Source organism: Aythya ferina (genome assembly GCF_964211825.1).
Source record: "Aythya ferina genome assembly, chromosome: 4".
NCBI classification, from domain to species: Eukaryota; Metazoa; Chordata; class Aves; order Anseriformes; family Anatidae; genus Aythya; species Aythya ferina.
Window position 1 is genome coordinate 37,125,288 of NC_140300.1, and position 26,967 is coordinate 37,152,254.

The following is a 26,967-nucleotide window of genomic DNA, read 5'->3' on the forward strand; positions in this document are numbered from 1 at the left end:
AATGAGAGTGTGCCCTAGGTGCTCCAAAAGCAGAGCTCCTCCTGTTTCTAAGCTGCACTTACATATGCAGCTGCCATAAAAAGAATTGTTATCACCAGAAGGGGTTATCAGGCACAGTGCACAATGTGACTTGCACTGCAAAGCTTCTATAAGCACCCCTGGGCAACTGGGAGGGAGGGCAGGAGGATGTGCCAGAGGTCAGAGATTTGGCAAGGATTGCAAATGCCAATCTGCAGGGAAAATGAGGGTTTCATTTGCAGGATAGCTGATGTATACATATGCGTACAAAAGATCTAGCCTGCAGCATATATTGCCAGTGGGGAAAGATAACTGGTCTTTTGAAAGAGAACATCGCTTTGATTTTGGATCAAATTCCATATGGACTTGAAATCCTAAATATGATTTTTGCTAATTTATGGAGGCACACTGAAAAAACTCATGTCTCCAGCTCATTTAACCTTCTACAGACTTCTTTAAATGAATTTATCAAATATGACATGGTATCTAAATGCTTTTAAAACATTTTTAAAAGTTATGGCTCTAGCAAGCATGTTTTAAAGAGCGAGACTGGGAAATGAAGTTCTCCAAAGCTAGCAAATGGAAAAATTTAAATTCAGTGCAACCTGAGTTTTAACATTTAACATTTAAACAAAACATCAGAAACTGTTTTGTTTGAGTCTTTCAGACTGAGTTCTACAGCCCTGGTAACAGAGAATCCTGGCAGCCTATGTTCTTCTCTGTGAGTGTCTGAAGGTGGTGGTGGAGGCTTTCAAGTAACCTCCAGCTATACTTTTAAAATGAATTTTATGCTTTCTTTCATGATATGATCACAGGCATTTTGTGAATAAGCTTTTTTTTTTTTTTTGGTACAGTCACTACAGATGGACAAAAACAGCAGGTGGTTATTTATTTAAAATGAAAAAATATTTTGTAAAATATATGCAGAAAAAGATCAAGTACTGGCAACATCATTTTCCCCTTTTCCTAAAATTTCAATGTTTGATTTTCAAATTTAATGGCCTTCTAGTGTGGATGCATTTTTAGAAATCTAATATCCTGTTGGAGATGTTAGACAAAAAATGTTGCTAGTGCAAATGTATTATCTCACATTGTGAAGTAAGATGAATTCTCTTTCTAGTCCGCAAAAGCACTTGTTCAGTAAGTTTGTCTCTAATTTTTAGTCTAAAATAGAAATACTGCTATCCTTTTTAAATACTCTAGATTTTTTTAAATAGCTGTAAATGAAAACATTATTTATGCTCTTCATTTTTGAATTGAGGTATGTTCTGCTTAATGAGAATGTATTGGGGGATCCATAGGATAACATTGTCTTTTTCAGACATTGCCTGGGAGGCTTATTTTGGTTTGTTAATTTCCTTTTTGTTTCTTTTTGAACTGTTGTATTCTGTGAGGACATGTGTAGATGTATGGTTTTCTTTCCAAGGGGAGAGAAATGGACAAATTAGATTAAATTAATGGCTTTCCTTCATCCAGTTACAGTCTTTACATGAGAGTTGACTGATGTTTTGCCATTTTCACATCGTGTTACAGCTCTTGTCATTTGAATGAATTGTCAGCATTTTAATGTCTTGAATACTCTGTAAATAAAAGCATAGATACTCCCACCTTGTATATCTAATTATGATGGACTTATCCATTCTATCTTCCTTTAGTTTTCAACTTACCTAATTGCTAAAGAAGTTAATTATATGACCAATCAAAACACAAATCATTTAAAACAAAGCAATGAGTGAATCTGTTGAGTTTCATAGATTTCTTAGGTACATTGTACCCCAACACTTTTTTAAATGACTCTGGGAAAATTTCTATAAAAGCGTTCATCACTTTCTTCTCACTGATGTGAGACTATCCTCCAACTCTGTGCTGTTCTGCTTCTCTGTCCTTGGGATAAAGGAGATCAAAATGAGAAGTGAGACTGTGGGAATAGGAGCTGTCATGCCCACTAACTGTTGGAAGAAGGGTTGCTGGATAAAAAGGGAAATTAGTGGGAGATAAGAGAGTCAGGGATGTATGCTGCAACTGGATTGTGTGGTCTGTGTGTAGGAGAGGAAGAAGGAACAAAGGAAAAATCAGAGACAAAGAGAAGGGAGAAAATATGAATGGAAGGAAGATAAAATTTCCTCTTCCTTTCAAACTTGAGACTAATCCTGCTTAACTGGTTGTCTCTTCTCAGCTATTTTTGTTCTGTTTCCTGTTCCTTTTCCCTCTCCCCTTTCCCCTTGGCAAGTAGGGAAAGCATAGGGAAAAAACAGTGTCATTTCCTTCAGTGACTCTAGGCCTTTCTAGATTGCTTCAATTTTAACATGTTGTGAAGTGCTCAGTAATGTTCTGGAATTGCCCACCTGTGTGTTTTTGATGTTGCTAGCAAATAGTTCTGATGAGATAAAAAAAAATGGAAATGGGGTGATATGAGTGGCTTTAATTCTGTCCTTAATTCACCACATTTCTTGTATGTGCAAATATATTTGTGCAAGTTGGTATATATATTATATACACACACACACACATATATATATATATTTATTTATTTATTTTTTTTTAACATGTAAAAAGGTGGTTAGGAACTGGAACAAGTTGCCCAGAGGGGTAGAGGATGCCCCATCCCTGGAGGTGTTCAAGACCAGGCTGGATGGGGCCCTGAGCAACCTGACCTAGTGGGTAGTATCCTTGCCTTTGGCAGGGGATTTGGAACAAGATGAACTTTGAGGTCCCTTCCAACCCAGTTTCTCTGGTTCTATAAGCATTCTTATTCTCTTTTCTTGTGCATTTTTTTTAATCTCTTCTTTTTGTCAGTGCAGAGTGACTTTAAAATGCTGTTGAATCTGAATAGAATCACAGAATTTCTAGGTTGGAAGAGACCTCAAAATCATCGAGTCCAACCTCTGACCTAACGCTAGCAGTCCCCACTAAACCATTTCCCTAAGCTCTACATCTAAACGTCTTTTGAAGACTTCCAGGGATGGTGACTCCACCACTTCCCTGGGCAGCCTGTTCCAATGCCTCACAACCCTTTCAGTGAAGAAGTTCTTCCTAACATCTAACCTAAAACTCCCCTGGCTCAACTTAAGCCCATTCCCCCTCGTCCTGTCACCAGGCACGTGGGAGAACAGGCCAACCCCCACCTCGCTACAGCCTCCCTTGAGGTACCCATAGAGAGCGATAAGGTCGCCCCTGAGCCTCCTCTTCTCCAGGCTGAACAAGCCCAGCTCCCTCAGCCACTCCTCGTAGGACTTGTTCTCCAGGCCCCTCACCAGCTTCGTCGCCCTTCTCTGCACCTGCTCAAGCACCTCGATGTCCTTCTTGTAGCGAGGGGCCCAAAACTGAACAGAGTACTCGAGGTGCGGCCTCACCAGAGCTGAGTACAGGGGGACGATCACCTCCCTAGCCCTGCTGGTCACACTGTTCCTGATACAAGCCAGGATGCCGTTGGCCTTCTTGGCCACCTGAGCACACTGCTGGCTCATATTCAGCCGACTATCCACCAATACTCGCAGGTCCTTCTCTGTCTGGCAGCTCTCCAACCATTCCTCTCCCAGCCTGTAGCTCTGCTTGGGGTTATTGCGCCCCAGGTGCAGGACCCGGCACTTGGCCTTGTTGAACTTCATGCAGTTGACCTCAGCCCATCGGTGCAGCCTATCCAGATCCTCCTGCAGAGCTTTCCTACCCTCAAGCAGATCGACACACGCACCTAACTTGGTGTCATCTGCAAACTTACTGAGGGTGCACTCGATGCCCTCATCCAGATCATCGATGAAGATACTAAAGAGGACCAGCCCCAGCACCGAGCCCTGGGGGACGCCACTAGTGACTGGCCTCCAACTGGACTTGGCTCCATTCACCACGACTCTTTGGGCCTGGCTATCCAGCCAGTTTCTAACCCAACGAAGCGTATGCCAGTCCAAGCCTAGGGCAGCCAGTTTGTTGAGGAGAATGCTGTGGGAGACGGTGTCAAAAGCCTTGCTGAAGTCAAGGTAGACCACATCCACAGCCTTTCCCTCGTCCACCCAGCGCGTCACTTTGTCATAGAAGGAGATCAGGTTCGTCAAGCAGGACCTGCCTTCCATAAACCCATGCTGACTGGGCCTGATCGCCTGCTTGCCCTGCAAGTGCTGCGTGATGACTCTCAGGAGGATCTGCTCCATGAGTTTCCCTGGCACTGAGGTCAAACTGACAGGCCTGTAGTTTCCCAGGTCTGCCCTCCGGCCCTTCTTGTAGATGGGCGTCACATTTGCTAGCCGCCAGTCAACTGGGACCTCCCCTGATCGCCAGGACTGCTGATAAATGATGGACAGTGGCTTGGCCAGCTCCTCTGCCAGTTCTCTCAGTAGCCTTGTGTGGATCCCATCCGGCCCCATCGACTTGTGCACATCTAAGTGCCGTAGCAGGTCACCAACCAGTTCATCATGGATAGTGAGGGCCACATCCTGCTCCCCATCCCCTTCCACCAGCTCAGGGTACTGAGTATCCAGAGAGCAACCGGTATTGCCGCTAAAGACTGAAGCAAAGAAGGCATTGAGCACCTCCATCTTTTCCTCATCTCTTGTAACTAAGTTTCCCCCTGCATCCAGTAAAGGATGGAGATTCTCCTTAGTCCTCCTTTTTGAGTTGATGTATTTATAGAAACGTTTTTTGTTATCTTTAACGGTAGTAGCCAGATTGAGCTCCAGATGAGCTTTGGCCTTCCTAATTTTGTCCCTGCACAGCCTCGCAACATCCTTATAGTCCTCCCTAGTGGCCTGCCCACTTTTCCAAAGATTATAAACCCTCTTTTTTCTCCTAAGATCAAGCCACAATTCTCTGTTGAGCCAGGCTGGTCTTCTTCCCCGCCAGCTCGTCTTTGGGCACGTGGGGACAGACCGTTCCTGCGCCATTAAGATTTCCCTCTTGAAGAGCGCCCAGCCTTCCTGGACCCCTCTGCCCTTCAGAACCGCCTCCCAAGGGACTCCACCAACCAGTGTCCTGAGCAGCTCAAAGTCAGCTCTCCGAAAGTCCAATACAGTGGTTTTACTGGTCCCCTTCCTGACCTCGCCAAGAATAGTGAACTCCACCATTTCATGGTCACTCTGCCCAAGACAGCTCCCGACAATCACATCTTCCACCAGTCCTTCTCTGTTTGTGAAGAGAAGGTCTAGCGGGGCACCACCCCTGGTAGGTTCACTAACCAGCTGCGTCAGGAAGCTATCTTCCACGCTCTCCAGAAACCTCCTAAAATAGTACCACATCAGGCTTAGCTGAAGCAGATGACTACAAAAGACAATTAGGCAATGGAGACTTAACCCTGAAATATTAAATGAAGTGTGCCTCTTTAATCTCCTTTGAAAAAGGTATGTTTTTCAGGTGAAGATAAACTATGTTATATAGGGTAGAAGACACGCCATTCAATTTAATGATCTATAATTAGTAAGCAAATGATGTTTAACTAGCAATTTCAGCCTTTTTAATAACTGAGTCAACAATGTGAACAAGTCAGATATAACTGTTTTTCATTTTGTCCCTATTTCTATTGTTTTCACTCTTTGGATCTGTGTAGACTCATGCTGTGGATCTGCCCTACTTTAGCAGTCAGCTGGCTGATTTTTTTTCTTCCACATCTTTGATTGTACCACCATAAAAATGAAAGGAGCTTCATCAGATTTCAGTTTTGGACTAGGGACTTTTCCTAGTTCTCAAGCCTGAATGAATATTTAAGCAACTCATAATATAACAATTGTTATTCTCAGGGAAAAAATAAAAAGAAATACGCTATTGAACATAACAGTAGCGTGATGAAAAGGTAATGGCACCTCTGCAGAATAGAATAAAATCAAATCCTGATTGTTTTGGTCAATTTAATTGGCAGCAACTCATACTGTAATATCTGCATAAATTAGAAAAGTTTTCTCTGTTCAAATTCCTGTGGGGTTGCTGTCTTTGGCTTCTGTCTACTTAATTCAGCTCAGCTAGTGAATGCTTTTGGATAATGTAATGATATTTCCATTAAAGAATTCAAAGTTGGTGAGAAGAGAGGTGTCAAACTGCTATTATTCAATCAAGATGAGTTTCATTGATAAACTTTTAATTTGGCATATTCCTTCAGCACTGTAAGGGATGTTAGTGACTAAACTGAGCTCTGTGATCCAAGGGCAAAGCTGTTTGCCCAGGGTACCTGCAGGTAGGGTAAGCTATAATTCAGGCTACAGCAAAGGAAGCTTCCAATGCTGGTGGCTGACCAAGAAGACAGGCATGTCAGTGACTGCACTGGCTTTTGAGAATAAGTTAGGCATAGAAGGGAAAGAGGAAAGATTTAACATTGGTTATTTCTTTCTGCAAGAAAGTAAGTTGGGTCATAGGATAAATAAGTATTCATGAAGTTATGGTCTTAGTCTGCTCTTGGTTCAGCATGTCCTGCTCTTCCTTTTTTTCACTTACATATCTAGTGCATAAATACATTCTCCCCAGTAAGACTGCTAAACATTTAGTCTAGCTATCGATTTACTGAGTCTAATTCTCTCATTAGAGAACTGCCATTTTGTGTTTGTCTTGATTAAATGAAAGATATGTTAGCATGAGGAAGCTCACTATCTCTAAAATGGTGATGATAATTGCCATTATTTCTGAACAATGGAATATCAATAACATAAAAAAGATTAAATCCCTCTGATAAATGTAGTGTAGTGTAGTTGAAACAAGTAGTTTCAAGTAGACACCAAAAAGAAGTAAGGTAGAACAATCTGGCGTGCTGATTCACTAATTAGTTTGTCCATTTTATGGGATACAAGGGCTTAAGTAGATTAAAAAAAATGTTAAAGTATTTGTAACCACCCTTTGTAAAATTGCCACTGAAAACAAGTGTAGGTACCTCAGAGTTCACAGAAATCCTATCAGTCCATTTGGATGACCTTGAAGTGCTATCATCCTGACACCAGTCAGGTTTCTTGGGGAGTAGGGAAGCAAGGAGCTGGAGGGGAAGCACTGGAACATGCATAAGAAAGAAGAAGAAGAAAAAAAAGATTATTTTCTGGAGAGCTTGAGTTATAAGATTAGATTATAGCTAGCAGAATCAAGGGCACGTAGGCATGGCACATGATGATTATGATTTATGGGAGCATTATAAAGGAAGAAAATCAATATATATTCTAAAAGTTCTGTTTTGCTCAGATTAATCTAAACCCCCCTCCTTGGGTTCATGATGACAGAGGAAGGCTGTGTTGATAAGAACTTTTCCTTTTTCCCTCCAATAATAGTTTCAATGACTGTTAATGTAAAATCCAGCTTCAGAAAATGTACCTCTTGTAGCCTTTTATTTTTAAAAAATAAAAGCCAGTAAGTATGATTTGCAGTAGATATCTTACATTTAAGGTCAAATATGACATTAGATATGCATCTGTATTAATAAACAAAATGACAATGTATAATGAAATTTATGTTACAAGGATATGAAAACAAAATGTTAAATCTGTCTGTAAAAATATTCTACTCTTCAGCTCTTTCAGTTACTTTTTCTGATGCCTGTAGCAAAGTGGCGTCTTCAGCTGAAGTTCTGTAATATCATTATTTTTATAATTTAATGCATTATATGTCCAATCAGATGTTTGTATCCAGCTGAAAATGTATCATAGCTTTTCATCTAATGAATGCTGTATGTTGGTTTGAATTTTTTTTTTCCTGTGGTTGACATATATCAAAAATATTTGATAGTCTTTGCTATTATTATATATATATATACACATTAATGATTTAATCTATTTAATAATATTACATCTAATATTTCTAGATATTGTAGAATTGAAAAATACACTGTTAAGTTAAAGAGTCGTATAGTCAAATGCCTACCTTCTTCTCCCCAGTCCTATGAACATCATAAAAACAACAGACAATATTCAGGACTAGGATAGATAAAACCACAATTAAGGCTCTTCTGTTACATAAAGGCTACAGTGCTTTTTGACTAGAAATGGTAAATACAGTATATACATTTTCTTAAGTGTCTGTGTAGCTCTTGCTGGTATTTTGTCATTTTAAAATACTGCCTTCCAAATTGTTTTTTTTTTTTTTTTTTTCCCCATTCCATATTTAGTTAAGAGGTTTAACATTTGAACATCCTTTCAGATTCTCAGTATCTTCAAAATTAACTCCTACTGCTCAGAATGGTAACAAGTATAATTGCAAACTACAGAAATGTAATTACTGCACTGCAGAATATTAACAAAAACATGAACTATAAAATATCCGTAGTAACCTTTCTTTGCCACTGAAAATAGCATTTCTGTATGTCTGTATTTATTCATAGTATTTTAAAATGTCTACATGTAAAGATTTCTATTTAGAGATACTTATAAATGGCACTAAGACCTGTCTTAGAGTAAAAATGAAGGTAAATAATGAAAAAAGTTCTATGAGCTAAGATACTGGGAAGCTGTCAGTAGAAACGAACACTTTCTAAGTATCAGTCAGTAGAATACAGTACCAGTATTGTAATATCAGTCAGTAGAATTACAATACCTCTGTAGAATAGAGAAATAGTAGCCTATTTATATATTCCAGCTACGTTCTTACTATAACCTATGTCTGAAGCCAATGACAATATGTGGAATAGAAACTGGGGGTTTATGTTGCCAGTCCAATCGTAGAACAGCACAATGTTTAGATAGACTTTGATTTTGTTCATAAAAGTTACTTAGATCCTAACTCTTAAAATTAAATCTCACTTCTTCTCATTTAACAAAATTGTTTCTTAAGAGCTCATATATACCTTTAAAATTAAACTAAACTTCATGAGTAGGACAGGTTAAGGTTGAAAAGGGTATGATAATAATATTAAGGTGAGAAGAAAGGACAGTTTATGGCATAATGTAACTCCAGACAGACACTGCAGCTATTAACAGATGCCTAGAAGCAAAATTAGTATAGAAGACACATATTTCCAAATAAATGTGTGGCTCAATTCACAGCAGACATCATGAAGAACAGGTAAAATGTAAAAGCTAAACACTAATGTGTACCTTTCTTGAACTTAATCCACAGTAGAAACATACTTCATATGTGAGCATGGAAGGTAAGTCACAACCAATCTTTGGAGTCTTGTACAAGGTAAGAACATCTAGAGTAGTACTTTCTTGTTTTGATCACGGAATGGCAGGTGATACAAATATGTTGCATCATTACAAGCTTCTACCAGATACTTTCCTGTTCAACAGATGTTAATGTATTTCTCTTCAAAACAAAGACAGAGAGAGAAATATTGTTCCTATAAAAAGTAGGAAACTGTGAGAATATGTAAATACATCTGTACATTAATTCAGGCAGGTTCTTTTCCAAAGCTCAGTTCTGATGATGGCAGTACTTCCATCATGCAAAGAAGCATAATCCTAAAAATTTATGAGGAAGGGATAGATTGTTATTTTAAGAGATGCTTCTGAGAGTCATTGTCTCCCTTACAGAATAATTGCATTTTTGTCTTAAGTGTAATTTTTTCAGTTGTTCTAAGGTGCAGATGATTTGTCATGGTTTTGCTGTTGTTTTAAATCATACTTACAAATTTTAATATGCTTCCTAATCTTTTCAGTTTTCTGAAATCAACAGAACATGAAGAATAGAGAATGATTTGGGTCAAAATTCTATCTTCACTGATATAATAGCAAACTCTTATAAATTGTCCAAGAATGATGATTCAATACAAACATCTTGGGGGCGGGGGGAGAAAGCATATAAAGTTTAATTTGTCATTAAACAAATGACAAAAATTACTTTTTTTTTTTTTTGTGATTAAACAAATGACAAAAACCGTCAAATCTGTCATTGTTAAAGGATATATGTATTGTGAAACGGTGAAAGAGCTATTTTCAACTGTAACATAGAAAAAACAATCCATCCTCTGGGAACATGCTTCAACATTTCCGTGCATTTGAGACTGACAAATTAAAAAAATCTCTTGCAGTTTTTGAATACTGTTGCCAAATAAGGAAGAATGAATTAAATCATCTGTTATTCAACCTTCAAGATCAAACAGTTAACATATTCAGAGTTTATTGTGTTATCTCATGCTATAGTATGAACTCAGCAATTATATTAAAGGAAGTCCATTCTGATTATCTCATAATCCAGTAGCAAACTAGCATTTCTCCTACTGAATTTTACCATCAGAAGCTCAAAATACGTAAGTATTCTCAAGTTTTAGATCATTCAAAGCACATTTCACAAAATTAGAGTAACTTATTTATCTTTAGTAAAGCACATCTTATATTTTCAATATTATTAAATCAGTTTCATTGATAAATTGAAAATAATCAAGTAAACAATTAGTTATTCTGTTTTGAACTCTGGAATAAGAAGAAACATTAAAAACAAATAAACAAACAAAACCCCACCACTAGATGTTTCCACTTGTTAAAGAATAACCAGATAAAATCATGACCAATATCAGTCATCAGTCCTACCACTATACAGTGATTTACTGAAGACACAGCAGTGTCAAGTATGACTACAACTATTTGTTTCATCCTCCAAGCACAACTGAAGACACAGAGAAAGGAATTGACAATTTAAGACAAAGAATGTGTTACTGGAATACTGAAATATTAGGTAAAAAAAAAAAAAAAAAAAAAAAGGGCAAGGGTGGGGAAGAGTGCTAAAAAGACCTAGATTTACATTTCTAGCTCTCTGAAGAATATAATTTCTAAGAGTTAACTTGGAATACGAGTGAAAATAAGTAAGTTTAACTACAAAGTGTTCTGCTGTTGAACTTGATCTGTTTTTCTTTTTTTCTTTTTTTCTTTTTCTTTTCATCTTGAAACTAGTATTGCTAAAGACAGCAGATAATATGGTACTGAATTCAGAACTGCTTTCATGCCCTGCCACATTTATCACTGTACTTTGATAGGTGCCTTTTCAGATAAGCCTTGGAAAATGTGAATAAAAAAATGCTTTAGAATCATATTACCAACTCTGGTGAAATGAAGACCTTAGTAAACCTTTAGATTTGTAGACTATAAAGAGTCACTACTGTTCTAATCTTTATATTAGTCCTGTATTTTCTCTTTACTGTGTAGATGATACTGTGTTTCTTCTTTCTTTTCAATTGTCTTCCTGTACATTAAGACAATATGAAAGAGAACACTTTAGTCCTATGTAATTAGTTTTTCAGTACCAGTTTGCATAAATTGTGTGCTGAATATTTCATTTGGTGCAGTAATAAGGGCAGACAATGACATTTAAAACAACAACAAAACACCCTATTGCATAAGTTATGTTTTTTGAATATCAGAGAAGTTGACCTACATTGAGAATGTGCGTAATGCTTGTGAGAGATGCTGGAATAAGATTCTTTGGTACCACAGCTGCTTTTTGCCAAAGAGCAACCATGGTTAATTACAAGCAAACTGCATCAGAAGAAGCAGAGGTGGCCTTCTAGTGTCACTGAAAGCTTCTTTAGTTATGTTCCAGTATAAGGGAGTATTTGCAAAATCAATCTTATGTCTGACCTGTTTGTTCAGAGAATGCTTTTGGTTGTCAAGGCATCAGCTTAAATTAAAAAAAAATATTTTTTTTTCAATCCCTTTAATGTGCATTGCTATATCAGCATCTGTATTACAGGTAAGTGCAGAATGAAAAAAAGAACAAAAATAGAGAAAATGAAGATTGTTTTGTTTCCTCACTGAAACTAAGGTAGAATGCCAACAATGATGACTTCATGTGCTATACTTTATTGATGACATCTCAGTATTGCTGATGTGGGAGGGATCTGGATATAATGACTCTGCTGAAGTTGGATCTGTCTTTGTTTCTGTTTTGTATTTACATAAAGAACGTGTAACTTTTTGCCTGCTAATGGGAGCAGAAAAGCAACAGAGGCCTGAGCGACTGACATACTCCCACTAGTAACCCTGCATCATTTTACTCTGAAGTGTTGTATTACTGGGGAAGATATCCTTGAGGAGAAAAAATACGTTGCACCTGGTGAGTTAGCACATGGGTTAAAAATCATATCACAGTTTCCACAGAAGCAGAAGATATTGCCAGGGTTCTGGACAACATTACCTACAAATAAAGGAAGCAGCGCCAGATTGTGTACAAGCTATTGCAGAGTATACTGTATTATGACAGTTGCTTTTATGACCCTAATCATTGTATTACTAGATATAAAAGGTATAAGTGCATATGCACAGAATAATATTTTATGTACTAAGCAGGGGGATTGGGACTAGATGATCTTTGAGGTCCCTTCCAACCCAAGCCGTTCTATGATTCTGTCTGACAGTAAAATTGGTATTTTCTTATTTGTTTTCCTTCATTACATGTTGGGAGCAAAGTAGGGTGTCGTATTTTGCTTTTCTGTGATACCTTACCTTAAAAATGCTGTGGATAACAAAGACAAAAGACTAACTCATGCAAGGTCCATTGTGAGCTTTGAAAACCATAAATGCAATTAGGCAGGCCAGGTGTAGGTGTTTTCAAAGTTAGTTAAACCAACTCTTCTAGTGTGAGGCAGAGCTCATATAGAGAGAACAACAGCATAGAGAAGTCATCAGTGGAAGGTGTTTGTGTGACAGATTCCCAGGAACCTCTCACTGGCTCAGACGGGGCAGTTGGGGAACAGTGGTGTTGATGCAACCCTATACTGCATGAGCACATGTTGTAGGGACAACACGTTTCGTTGGTTCTCAGACTCATGTGCTGCACAAGTTTTTGCATGAAAGAAATGGAATTAGATGCTAGATGTGTACTACTCTGTATAACTGTTTATTTGGTTCTCTCCTACTTTTTCATCCGCTCCCAACTAGTCCTTTCCTTTTAATTTGCCTTGTGTTGTAGAAATTCTGTCTGACTAAACATAGTGTTCCCTCCAAAGTAAAGCAGTCCACTGTGTGCCCAAACAAGGATATTATAGAGTGCTTCTGTTTGACACCTATAATGGCTAATTCCTACATAAGGCTTAACCCAGTAAGACACCAAACCACTTGAGAAATACAGCGAATGTTTTCAATGCTCAGTAGCTCAGCAAAAGTTTAAGATAATCCTCAACTACTGTTCTACTTTTCTACTGTTTTATATAAAGAAATATGCCTGGCATATACATGTGTATTCATTTTTTCTTTAAGATTAGGTTTGGTGATCTTAAATATCAAATATCAGCTTTTGTGAAGACTAGAAAAGTTATATCTGGATGTTCTGATTAATGTGTAAGCACACAGGTGGAGCTTTGACATATTTGTGAACCCCTTAACAACCAGATGTTGTTGATAGACAGCTTGAAATTGGCATTTTTCAGTGGCATTTAAGGCAGATATTTTATAGTCACATTAAAACATTTTGGAAACTTTGATCCTTTGACATTTGTTAACTAATATCAAACAAATAGTCAAATATGCTTTCTTGTGCATGTTCTGATCTTTTTCTATCTGTACAACTTTTTTCAAAGGGTTTCATTTACACATTTGCTTTCCAGAAGTGGTACCCCATCTATCACATAATTGGAGTTCTATAAAGATCAGCAATAGGTTTATTTAATTTCATTCTTTGTGTTAATTGGCTTCTTGGCAAATGATGTATTTCTAACATGTCTATGTATTCGAATGTTGATAGTCTTCTGTTTATAATGTTCTTGTACTCTTCAGTACTTTTTATTTTCCTCTAAAATGTATGACCTTGTTGCTTATAATCATTTTTTTTTTTATTATTTTTTTTTTCAGTTTTAAGAAATATCAACTATTTTGCCCAATGTGGAGCGCACTCCTTGTGCATTCCTTGATTGTAACAATAAGGTATGTGGAAGACTCCAAAATATCTTAGCAGTTCCAGCTGTGTGCTACTTCAGAGGATAAATTATTAAAACAAAGTACTTTGTTAAGAAATCAAACAAAAATATGCTTACTGTTGGCTCTTTATTAAACCATGTATCTTGATTATACCTCAGTGATGTTACTTTTTCTATCTAGCATAGTTTAAGAATGTTAATTGCACTTTATTAGTTTCCTAAGATAATATTGAACGTAAAACTAATCCTGTTGATTGACTATCATAACAAGTGTATTAAAAAATTAATTGGGGACTTTTCCACCTAACATGACAAACATTACACCATTCAGGTTTATGGATTGCTGAATTTTAAAGACAAATCGCTTTGTCTTTTCAGTTCAAGTAAAGCCTAAATGAAACCCAATACCTTTATACTTGAAGATTTCATGGTGCCCAAACATGGAAAACTGTTATCTTCAAACTGTAAAGTTTCAAAAATTTCCAGTGGGCAAACATGAACTTGAATGGGTCTTTATCTTACCCTATGAACATGTTTATACATGTTAACCTGCTGGCAAATTATCTATATGACTTTTGTTTCAGCCTGAGGAACTCCTTCAATCTATCATACTTAAATTATCATGTATATATTCAAGGCTCAATAAATCACCATGTTTGTTTGTTGTTTTGTTTTGTTTTATATTCGGAGCTTGTAAATTTTGCTTAAAACTCACTTTTGTGGTTTAACAAATAATGCTTCAAAAATATTCTTCTACTGCTCTGGGCTTGGTATCTTTTCTGTCTGTATAGAAGATCCCTTCCTCACCTGAAGGAGCCTCTTCAAAGAATATTAAGGCAAAGATTCTGTTTATATTGGCCGGACTCCTATGAATCGTTCTTAGCTTAAAACAGAAACAAGTTCATCTGGCTCCTATGTCTTTTTGAAATGCTGTGTGGTACTTAACCAGTTGATCTCAGTGAGACTCCCTCTGTCTGGAGGGACACTAAGATGGTGAATTGTCTTGGTATATGGCTGTCTCTTCTCAAACTGGTTGGCAAAAGATCAGGACAAAATAGAAAGCTTCCATGCTGGTCAGTATATTTATTTCTTCTTTGTATGATAAAACCTATATAGTGAAACAAAACAAAACAACACTTTTAACTGAAAAGCTAGTGTATCTATGATTGATAGTTCTTTATTTTTATGTGATAAGAATTATAACTGTAATTATAACCAAAAATTAAGGTCTCTAACCTTAGCCCTACGGCCGATCCTCATTCTGCCAAGGATCCCTAAAGAACCTGCCTGTCCTCCAGCATCAGGTAACACATGGTCTTGGAGCAAAGAGTATTTCCATCAACACAGAATCACGGTGACAACTATAATATCATTTCTGCCAGAGTTTGGGGCAGAAGCTTTTTGAATATAAATAATGAATAGTAATAGTGGAACGCTCTCTAAACTCCTTTCCTTTTTTCTTTAAATACTGCCGTGCAGTAATGAAATGCAACATTTTTTTTTATTATTATTACTGAAATACATCAAGTAATTGCAGTACTTTTTATATTTCGTAGTTATGCACTTATAGTGATAGTTCAGAACAAATATCAACTCCTGTTTTTCCTACCAAAAGTTTATCATATTTGTATAATGAAAAATGATGTTTACAAGAGTGTGCTGCATAACATTTTTCAACGCTTTTGATTTCAGCTCCTTTTTTGGATGTTACATAGACCACATTCTTCTTGACCTTTCAGTAAGTGTAAATACACATTTTACCAGTGGACATTCTGAATGTTCAAACATCTGTATTTTGCACAATGCAGAATGACTGAAGTATCAGGTGTTTTGTTGTATGAGGTTTGTATAATTGTTTCCATATGGCATATGGTACAAAGCTGTTGCAACTAGGCTGATAAACTTACTGATTTTATTCCAGATGGCCCAATTTATGTATCCACATTAATATTAAAAATGCAAGTGTTTTCTTTGAGAAATCAGCTGAACAGTATCCTGGGAGCTAGAAACATCTCTTCTGGGCTGATTTTCCTGCTGCAGTTCTCTTTCTGACTCAAACCCATTTTTTTATTTTATTTTTTTTCATGTGCTCCCCTGCAGTGTATATGCTAGGGAACTGTTTGTGATCAGATTTTAGAACAAGAAATTTACATACAGTTTACATACAGATTTTTAAGTAAAGTTGTGTTTTAGATAAGTTTAGCCCACTTTATTTCTAGCCAAAAGGAAATATAAGGCTGAATAAATATTTAAGTGAATTCAGCTCGAGTCTATAGAAAACAGATGTAAATTACTAAGACAAATTGCCTTTGTATTAAACTTTTCTTGCACAAAAATCTTCCAAGTAGCTCATTAAAAATGTCTTGTGGGTAAATTTTCTGTTAAAACCAATATCCCGTAGAGAGAAGCTAAAGTAGTAAGTACTTGAAAAGTTTCTGGTTTCATTGTCAAGTAAAAGCTTCATTCCCAGAATAAGTGCTTGTATTTTGATTTTTTTTTTTAATATTTATTTAGTATGCTACAAGAAAAATACTATTTATTGAACTGTTGTGTATTCTTTAGAAGCACATGAGGATATTGTTTGGCTTTTTCAAACTTACAGAATGTCTCCCTAACTAAAACAAGGATGCAAAACAGATATTGAAATAATGCCCATAATAAAGGTGAAAATATCTGGATATTTTTTAGTAGTAATTGGTGTCAGCAGGCTGTTCTCATGACTATCCTGGTTCATCTCTTCTACAGACAAAATATTTTAAGAGCATTATTACCCCAGACTTAAAACAGCAAATATATACAGACTTCTTTCAATACATGTTTCTGTGAATTTCCCAGTGCTCTGCCCTGCAGCCTTTTTGGAAATAAGACTCATCCTATTTGTGCTCACAGACACCATTAATATTTAATTTAATTTAATTTAATTTGAATACCTATATGTAATCATTCCTTTACACACCTCGGTTAGAAAAAATATATTTCTTATTGCAAACTATTTTCAAAAATGGCCTGCAATGCATTTTTGGAAGTTAAGCTCATAATTAACCAGACTTTCTTCTACTGTCCACTAAATTTCCCTGAAAAAGAGTTTCAGACAAGTGAGCGGAGGCTGGAAGAGATTAATGTCAGCTGGAAAACTTCTGACAAAATATTTCTGCATCAGGAAATGTGTGTGTTTGTAGAATAGGACTTTTAACCACCAGAGAAGTCAGTAAATTTTTGCACATGGTTGCTTAGTTTGTTCCTTTCTGTATTTCAACACTCGTTTATGAAGTCTTGTTGAAGCCTTAACCTGTAGGAAACAACAGCTCCAGTTCGTGATGCCTACTAGCTCTGTTTGAGCAGCTAGCAGTCTTTTGGGGACATAACTGTTATTCTCTGAACTTTTAAGTTCTTCCAGTATAGATTCCAGCACAGTCAGTGCAGCCTATATTGACCTTTGCAATTTTTTTTATTTTTTTTGTAAGCAATTACTTAGAGACTGATTCTGCATCTGTGAAGAAAATTACAGAATCACAGAATCACAGAATCACAGAATTTTCTAGGTTGGAAGAGACCTCAAGGTCATCGAGTCCAACCTCCAACCTAACGCTAACAGCCCTCCACTAAACCATATCCCTAAGCTGTACATCTAAGCGTCTTTTGAAGACTTCCAGGGATGGTGACTCCACCACTTCCCTGGGCAGCCTGTTCCAATGCCTCACAACCCTTTCTGTAAAGAAGTTCTTCCTAACATCTAACCTAAAACTCCCCTGGCTCAACTTAAGCCCATTCCCCCTCGTCCTGTCACCAGGCACGTGGGAGAACAGGCCAACCCCCACCTCTCTACAGCCTCCTTTAAGGTATCTGTAAAGAGCAATAAGGTCACCCCTGAGCCTCCTCTTCTCCAGGCTGAACAAGCCCAGCTCCCTCAGCCGCTCCTCGTAGGACTTGTTCTCCAGGCCCCTCACCAGCTTCGTCGCCCTTCTCTGCACCCGCTCAAGCACCTCGATGTCCTTCTTGTAGCGAGGGGCCCAAAACTGAACACAGTACTCGAGGTGCGGCCTCACCAGAGCTGAGTACAGGGGGACGATCACCTCCCTAGCCCTGCTGGTCACGCTGTTCCTAATACAAGCCAGGATGCCGTTGGCCTTCTTGGCCACCTGAGCACACTGCTGGCTCATATTCAGCCGACTATCCACCATCACTCCCAGGTCCTTCTCTGCCTGGCAGCTTTCCAACCATTCCTCTCCCAGCCTGTAGCTCTGCTTGGGGTTATTGCGCCCCAGGTGCAGGACCCGGCACTTGGCCTTGTTAAACTTCATGCAGTTGACCTCAGCCCATCGGTGCAGCCTATCCAGATCCTCCTGCAGAGCTTTCCTACCCTCAAGCAGATCGACACACGCACCTAACTTGGTGTCATCTGCGAACTTACTGAGGGTGCACTCGATGCCCTCGTCCAGATCATCGATGAAGATATTAAAGAGGACCGGCCCCAGCACCGAGCCCTGGGGGACGCCACTAGTGACTGGCCTCCAACTGGACTTGGCTCCATTCACCACGACTCTTTGGGCCCGGCTATCCAGCCAGTTTCTAACCCAACGAAGCGTAACCATTAATTATGATTATGATTATGAGTAATTATAACCATTATAACCATTGGTCCTACATAAAAATCATCTATCAAAGATGGTGAGAAGGGTAAATGCAGGTCACTGTGAGGTCTAACTCACATTGTTGCTTTTTACAGGAAAGGAGCTGATGTAGTTTACATCATGGTTAAATGAAAATGTAAGGTCAAAATGATGCAAAAATACCAAATGAGAAGGCTCAAAAAAAAAAAAATGTTGGAAAAAAGTATTTCTATTAGCTAAATTACCAGAACCTTAGAGACAACTAGCTATATCTTCCCATTTCAGTGGAAAAGGAAATGTTCTTCCACGCTGACACACCACTAAGAAAGGAAGAAAAAAGAAATCTTCTGGAGTTGCTAGTCTTTTGAATACAATTAATTATTATCCATTCTGCTTTTTATTGGAAATATGAAACTTGAATGTTTTCTCCTAGTTGAGGCAAAAATAAATTTTTACATCAAGATACAGAAAGGCATTCTGTTTGTGTTATTACTCCTGCTTAATATTACATGTACAGAATTTGCTAACTACCAGTTAGGTTCACCAAAGCTGTCAACATTAACCCCTGAATGTGTCAGAAGAGATAAGGATAAATTGCAGACAAATAAAGAGAACAGCTTTCTAATAATCTTTCAGAGTGAAACAGTAGGCTAGATAATCTGTTGAATGCATTAGCATATACTTGTGATGTGAGTGTAGAAGACTGAGAAGTAGAAAGCATGTGAACGACAAAGAGTTCATGTTAAAATAGTGTAGGTGGTATAGGTAGGTGACTTGTGGTGACATTAAGATACAGTGAGGTGATTTTAAAAATGCCAGTGCAAACCTAAAAGACATCTGATTTAAATTTCTGATGTTTCAGTTTTCTAACTCTCTTGAGAAGAGATGAAGCTAGGCTTGTGTTTTTTATTATGCTGTGCAATCAAATAACGTAATGATATTTAGAGGAGCAGTATTTGCAATCTTGATGTTTGATATTGGTCAAAAAGCCTTAGAAGCAACTGATTTGACCGTTTTATTTATTTTCAGAGTGTTTCATGCATCTCTCTAAATTGCTTGTAATATAATCAGAAAGCACTGACCCATAATCTTAATAAATAAATAAATAACATAAATAATACATTCCAGCTTAGTGAACCTTGTACTGGAGAGAAGCTGTAGTGATAATATATGAATTATCTTATTCTCTCCTCTCCATTACCCTGTCTGTAGATGTGGCAAGATACTACAGTTCTTCACAACTCCAAAGCACTAGCTACATTTATGGATACAGATGTCCTTAGAGTTTCAGAGTTTCAACTATGTCCCTCATTCATCAAACCAGTAAGCATTCATCACATATATATGTGTGTATATATATATATATATATATATATATATTAATTTAAATAATCACAAAGCATAAAATTTACAGACTGGTGTGGAACAGCATTTGTGAAGATAGTGTTCTAAAGATCCACTTTCATCGGTGTTACTTATTTCATTCAATGAAATGTTTTCTTGTTAATGAAAACCATTAGAATAACTCCATATAGAGTAAAAGTCTACTTTCTGATGTTCATTTAGTTTTCTCATTGTTTCTCAGTTTAATACTGTTCGGATTTCAGTATGACTTCTGCAAGGCTAATCTCAATGTGTGATAGTGTAATGAAGAATCTAGAAAAAAAAAAATCCAGATATAACAAATCACTTACTAATTTCATTAGTATTGTATCATGAAAATATTATTTCAAAATAAGAAAGCACTGAAAAGTATTACTGATCTTTCATGCCAAAATGAATACTTTTTTAGAACAATCTATTGCCCCCACCCCCTGCACTGTGTGTACTGAAAAGTACAAGGTACAACATTATTTCTATTGTATTTCTGCACAAAGTGTTTGCCCTAGAAAAAAATGTCATTCCTGTGTGAAATAACTGTAATTACTTAAAAAGTTAAGCTCTCACAAAGCTTTGAAGTGTTTTTTAAAAAAAAAAAGTATGTATTTTTTTCAGTTTTAACCAAAAAAATTAATAAAACTTTCAAAGATATACAGAACAGTAATTAATTACGGTGCCTCTGGGTTTTTTAAAATACTGTAATTTTCTAATTACAGAGCTTCCAAAGTTATAAATTCTGATTTGCTCTCAGATACATGCATATAACTTTGCTAAGGTTAAGAGAGGTAATACATAACTTTGGGAGAGGGAAAACATATCCTAAAAGACTTTCATGTCGCACACATAACAGATAATAATGTATAATAGAATCAAAAATATATTCATTTTTATGGTAGACATTGGAATGAAGTATTACATGCTCTCTGTCTAGACTTTGGAAAAATCTCTAGTGACTACATTTTTGAGGAAGGAAGAAGAAAAGGACAAGGAGGATTGAAATATGATCACCCATCCAAAATTGATTAAGCATATCAGTCTGAAACATTACTGAGTACAGAGTGCCTAGTTAAGTCATGTATAATTGTTCAGTTGTTTGAAAAGAGGAACTGTTTACGTTTTCAGCATCTGTTAATCAATAACAAATACTGAAGTATGTGCCTCATATTGAGGTTCCTTTCATAAGGCATGATTAGTGTAAGTATAATAGAGTAGGAGCCAAAAGCAGCCACAAAGAAAGTGTAGAAAATTTCAGCTTCTGCTAGAGGACCCTAAAAAACAGTAGAAAATATGATGTCTCCTGCATAAGCAGAGGATACCTTGTATCTGTGGGATTTTGGTATATCTAGATCTCAGGTGATACTAATGTCATGAGCAAGACTGTGTGCATGTAGGTGGGGAGACAATTGCTCAAAACCTCTATCCATCTTTTTAAGTGATATGCCAACTGCTTTCTGCAGAATTGAGTCATGGAGGTGTATTATGAAAATATGTTTTGGATCAAGCTCCTTAGAGAGGGAGAACAGCTTTTAATTCAGGAATCCCAGCAAGATTTAGACATAAATTAGTGTTATATGCATAAAAGCAGTGTTTTGGGCATCCAACAACAGAATGTAGAGTTTAAAAGCATGAATGACGCAACATGATCTCACCATATGACAGAGTTTGATTGTGTGGTGACTCCTGCTGTTTTGAAGCTTTTTAAGGAATCCATCAGCAGTCTTAAGTCTTTAAAAAAAGTCTTGAAAACAAACAAACAAACAAAAAAACCCGAGTGTACTTAATTATGAGATGTTTACCAAATTTGGTGTTTTGTTAGATGTTTATGTACATGTACTTCTTACATGCTATCGTGATCTTGGCCTGTGGTGGTACTTGTGGAGTAGCTGCATTGTAAAAGTTTATAAACAGCTGTCAACTCTGTGATACCAAAACCACTAATTACCCAACAAAGAATGGATGTTACTAACTCCAGTATAAATGAATGAAACTGCCTTGCTGGTAATTTAAATGTTCATTATCTGATTCTTAAAATTAGAAAACACTTATCCAGTCATGCTTGATTTGATTCACTGCTGTGTTTCAAGTAAGGAACTGCAGTATATGAAGTTCTATAAACTGCCAAAATGAGTAAAAAGCACTAAGGAAATTAAATATGTTCAGTGAAAAATGTTCATTTATTGTTCATCAACAGAGGTAAAACTCATTGCTACACAAGCTGGTTCAACTTTTTACAAATCTGTCTATCATATATCCTTCTTTGATTCTCTTAGAAGTCATTTTTGGTTAAAGCGTGGTGTCTCAGTACATCAGTACAAATAAAATTCCACAGGACAGAGATAATATTCAATTACTTGTTTAGCTGAAAATAATTTCTGTTAACATTGAAACAAAAGGAATGAGAAACACCACATCATCTTTAATAAACCTTACAATATTACAATGAATCTTGGAATGCTATGAACCAGCTTTTACTGCATGCGTTTCTATTAAGGCAGAAAATTGTGTTGGGGAAAAAGATACCCAACCTGTTTCTGCTCCATTGCAATGGTTTCACAGACGATGCTTTGCTTTGAATTTGCACTGGAAAAAAAAAAATCTTTAAAAATCGAGTGCATATGAATTCTGACATAGTATAATAATCAAAAGTCAGTTTGGTTACATATGTATGTATGTTCAAGAGGATCCTGGTATCTTTTAAATTACTGTTCTTAGACATTTTTACTTCTTACCAACATCACTGATTGCTTTGCATATCATTCTAGGAGTACAAGTGTATTCTTTGAGTATAAGAATAGGTGTAAATTACATTTTTCCTCCTTCGCTATTACCATCACCTTCAAAACAGTTTCCTGGTTTACCAGTCCTGTTCTTGTTACAGTCTCTATCACAGTAATAAGAATGGAATTTTAATGCCAGTGCAGGCTGTGAAAGCAGTAATTGGGTGTGTGACTAAGCTATTGGAATGTGATGTATTAGGTCCAGAATGTACTTATGAGTTCTCCAAACTATATCATAAAAGATGTATGGCAACCAAACTGGCAACACTGAATAAGGTGCAACATTTGATTTGACTGTTGGTAGTGGGTAACTGGGAAATTCATTCTGAGGATGAGAAAGGTTTCCTTGAACGCTTCCTCTTCTATTTTCCATCCACAAATTATATTACACAAACAATTGTATTCACTAACAGGTCTCCTTTAGAAAGGTAGCAATGACAATACTATAATACAATAAATACAAGAAAAAAACAGCTAAAACTAAAAATAAATGTAAATCTAATGTAATTCTATTTTCAGTTATAGTAAAGAATTGATTTGACCCATGAAATGAATTAAGCTAATGTATTCATATCCTTCCCTAATCCTTTTGTAACATGTGAATCATTGTATTTTATATTTCAACTCTTGCTGTATGTTGGGTTATATTTTCAATTAGGTATCCTTGTTAATCAAATACTTACAGCCAGTTAGTCAATTATAAATATATAATCACAATAATTGGACTTATGATTACTTCAGTTTCACACTAGTATAATTCAGATATGAATCTACATGCCATAGGCAATTGTTTAATCTAGTTTAATGTGTTGAAAAGGTTGACATTCTTCTGCAAGTTCTTTGCTGTGCACTTGTCTCTACTAAATTTTATATAATGCTGTTCCTTCAACTCACACTGACATCATCTCAAAGTGTTTCATTACAGTGTTGCCTTGTCTTAAGCATTTTGAATGGTCTTATGTTGTCAGCAGTTGTTCTTCCTCAAATTTTCTGACTTCACAACCTTTTCCATGCCTTTGTGAGGTATACTTTATTAACTGTCTATTTTGAAATACATCAAAAGAATAACATACCATAATCTTAATCTTTAGAACAAACTTGCCAACTCTGGCCAAGTTCTCTGTATTTTGGATGTTTAAAATAATTACTATCAAAGCAGTATTGATATTATTAATATGATATCATCACTTTCAGTCATGTAGCTGTCACAAGGACAATGATCACAGGAAATGTTCTGTTCTTCAGCACTGGTAAAGAAGAGGAAAAAGCCTACATTTAGAGGAATCCCGTGAGATGAGTTATCTACAGATGAACCTCCTGTGATTTCCCCATTCTAATCTCAAGTGAAGATTAAAAAATGAATGACATTTTTGCTTTGCAGTTTAGTACTTCAGTGAAGGTGATTTGACAGCCATCTCTAGGAAGGAGCAGATGGTGAAAGAATACTCTAAGGTGGATTCTTTTCTTTCCCTCCAGTAGATTCTTTCATTTCAGTGAATAATTGATGCAGAAGGGAAATTCATAGCATAAACTGCTTATTAGAAACATCAAATTGTTTTGAGGGGGAAACAATGCTTCATTATTTTGGGAGGGATTTGAAAATTGTTCAAAAGGCTATTATCAGCTATGTTAAAGAATACTTGGGCAAAAGAATGAAAGGTACTGATGATGATGATTGTATATGCTGTTATGTTCAAACTCCTGATATCAGCAAAAGGTGACATCCCATATATATGTGTGTGTATATACGGAACTCAGCGTTTGCTGCCAGTCAAAAAGCTGTTTTAACAATCTGGTAGTCTAAGTTAATATGGAAGAGGCATGTTAATGACACAGTTTAAATTGTCATTAAAAAACAAAACAACAAAAATGCAAAACTCAGAAATTGTTCTGAGCATCTAGCCATTTTCTCTGATGTTAGGTTCACCTCCTTGACCGCTGGGTACACATGGAGCTGCTCCTGGTTCCCCAGGGGTGACCCAAGCGGCCAGGACTTTCTTTTTCACAGCAGTGCCAGAGTCAGTGCCTACAAGGGAGGCAATGGTCACAGGTCCTTTGTCACAGGAAGGTCTGACTGGGGGCATGGTGAGACCAGCCCAGCCCTGGGACCTAGCACTGTTGGGTCAGGTCATCACAAAGCCTGTGGCCTTGATAAAAATTGGTAAAAATTTTTCATAGTAAAAACTATATTTACAGGGCTACTCTTCATACAATACTGCCTGACTGACTAGGTCTGTGGTTTGGAGAAGCTGTGGCCACACAAGAAGGGAACTAGACTCCAGCATTCACGGAAGCTAACGAGGTAACTTCTTTTTATTTATTTATTTATTTATTTAACTGTTTGTTTTGTACTATCTAAAATGAGATGATGTACTCAGATATGTGGAAGGTTATGCTTCTGTTCAGTTTCTCTTTTATGTCTCCTTCTCCCACCTCATCCTCATATGATATTTTAAAATAGAAAATGAGTATGGATTTGTTTAATGGATTTGTTTAAATCTCTGAGGATACAACAGTGCTCGTGGGAAACCAACAGGGAACTGTGTGAGCCAGGATTACCCTCTCTAATGAATGAGTATCAAGACAGAGACTAAAAGAAATGTTCCAGAATGGCAGAAAGAAGATGCGCTAGTTTCTGCATTAATCAAGAGACAGGTAGTTTGTAAAACCCACACACTGAAGCTAGGGGATGTAATAAAACAAGAATCCCTCTATGCAGACACACAAATAGACTGCTTTTAGACAGCCATGGTTACAGAGTATGATCTCTAAATACATATAACATTCCCAATTGAATGATTTGATACTACCATGTACCTCTATAGAATTACTGATCCAAATTTTGGCAACCCTAACACTTAAAATGCAGTGCATCTTTTTGTATAAAAATTAATTAATATATATATATATTTGTAACTGTGTGTAACAGTAAGGGCAGGACCTTTTTTTCAAAAGAACGAAAATATTATTAAAAAAGCCACAAACCATGAAACTTTAGCAAGTTATATTAATGAGTTATAACAGAAAAGAATGCTTAAATTTTCTTCTCTTAAAATGAAAATATGTGGAAATGATATGTAATGATGAGTTGAAACAAACTATAAAAAAATCTACTGCTTTAAATTAAATGGGTTTGATGAAATGGGATCACTAGATACCTATGCTATTTTGTGAGTAGAAAAAAAATACATATTTTCTGGATCACGTAAATGAATGTCAGTGAAAAACATTGTGTCTGAACGAGGAAAAGAAAATCTTTTGCAGTGAGGCAGCAAGTCAGATAAACATCCAATTGTCTTGAATGCTGATGTATGGTACCAAAAGGATATATTGGGCATATATTTTGTTCTTTCTGTTACTGTTGATGATTGTTATCAGACATATGATATCATTTCTGTTCACTGTGCAAATATCTGACACTTTTAAAGCCAATAAATAAAAGGAATACTCTGTAGCATGAGTATGTGAAACTTTATTTCAGGGAAGAAAAAAGCTATTAAATCAGTGAACTTACCAGAGAAGAGGTTTTCACCGGCTCTCATGTGTCTGAGTTTGGAGCAATGTTTTATATCCAGGGAAGGAAAAGAAGAGTCTTTTAGCTTTTAACTAGCTGTTTAAGGGGTTTATTTATTGATTGATTGATTTATTGGTATCAAGATTGAAAGATTTCATTTAGTTTTTTTCCTTGACAGTCTTGAATTGCTAGTGAATTTTCTGCCTTGTTATAACAAGTGTTTTTTACAGTGCCCCAAATGGGATGGCCTTTTAAAGTGTATACCCTGCTGTTTTCTGAGTAGGAGGGTAAAATTTTGTTCTTAATGGCTCTGAGATTCAGTTGGAGCCACTGCTTTCTGCAATGATCCTGCAAGCATGGTGCACCACTGCGTAACCATTGATTCTGAATAGCTGCAAGTTACCACCAATCAGAACTATACTACCATTTTGTTAATGCTAAGGTGATGTTTTTTTCATTGCGTTTATATACATTTCTACCTTTTATACTGCATTTAGATGTCTTTTAAGCAAATGTCATGACCTATGATTCCACAGTGTCATTAAGATATGCAAATATTGACTTTTTAATTGAGATATTGAGATCACTTTGTTGATATTAAAATATTTGTGTTTGATTGTTCATTTTATCTTCCTGTTGTAGTTTTTTTTTTTTTTAGGCAAAGCTGTACATCTTTATTATTTCAAGTTTGCTTGATGAATAAGTCCCTCCAAACTGGTAATTAATTTAGATGGCATTCTCTGAACTCTGAACTGATTGCAATATATCATCTTTTCATAGATACACTGCATGGGAAAGTAGAGTTTTGGCAATGCCACGTTAACAGAATCCATTAATCATCCATATGTGATGCCTGTGTATATGTAACCATGTCTAACAGTAGCTTTACTCGATCCAATAGTATAGAGTAAATGTTAGAATCAAAAGGGACAA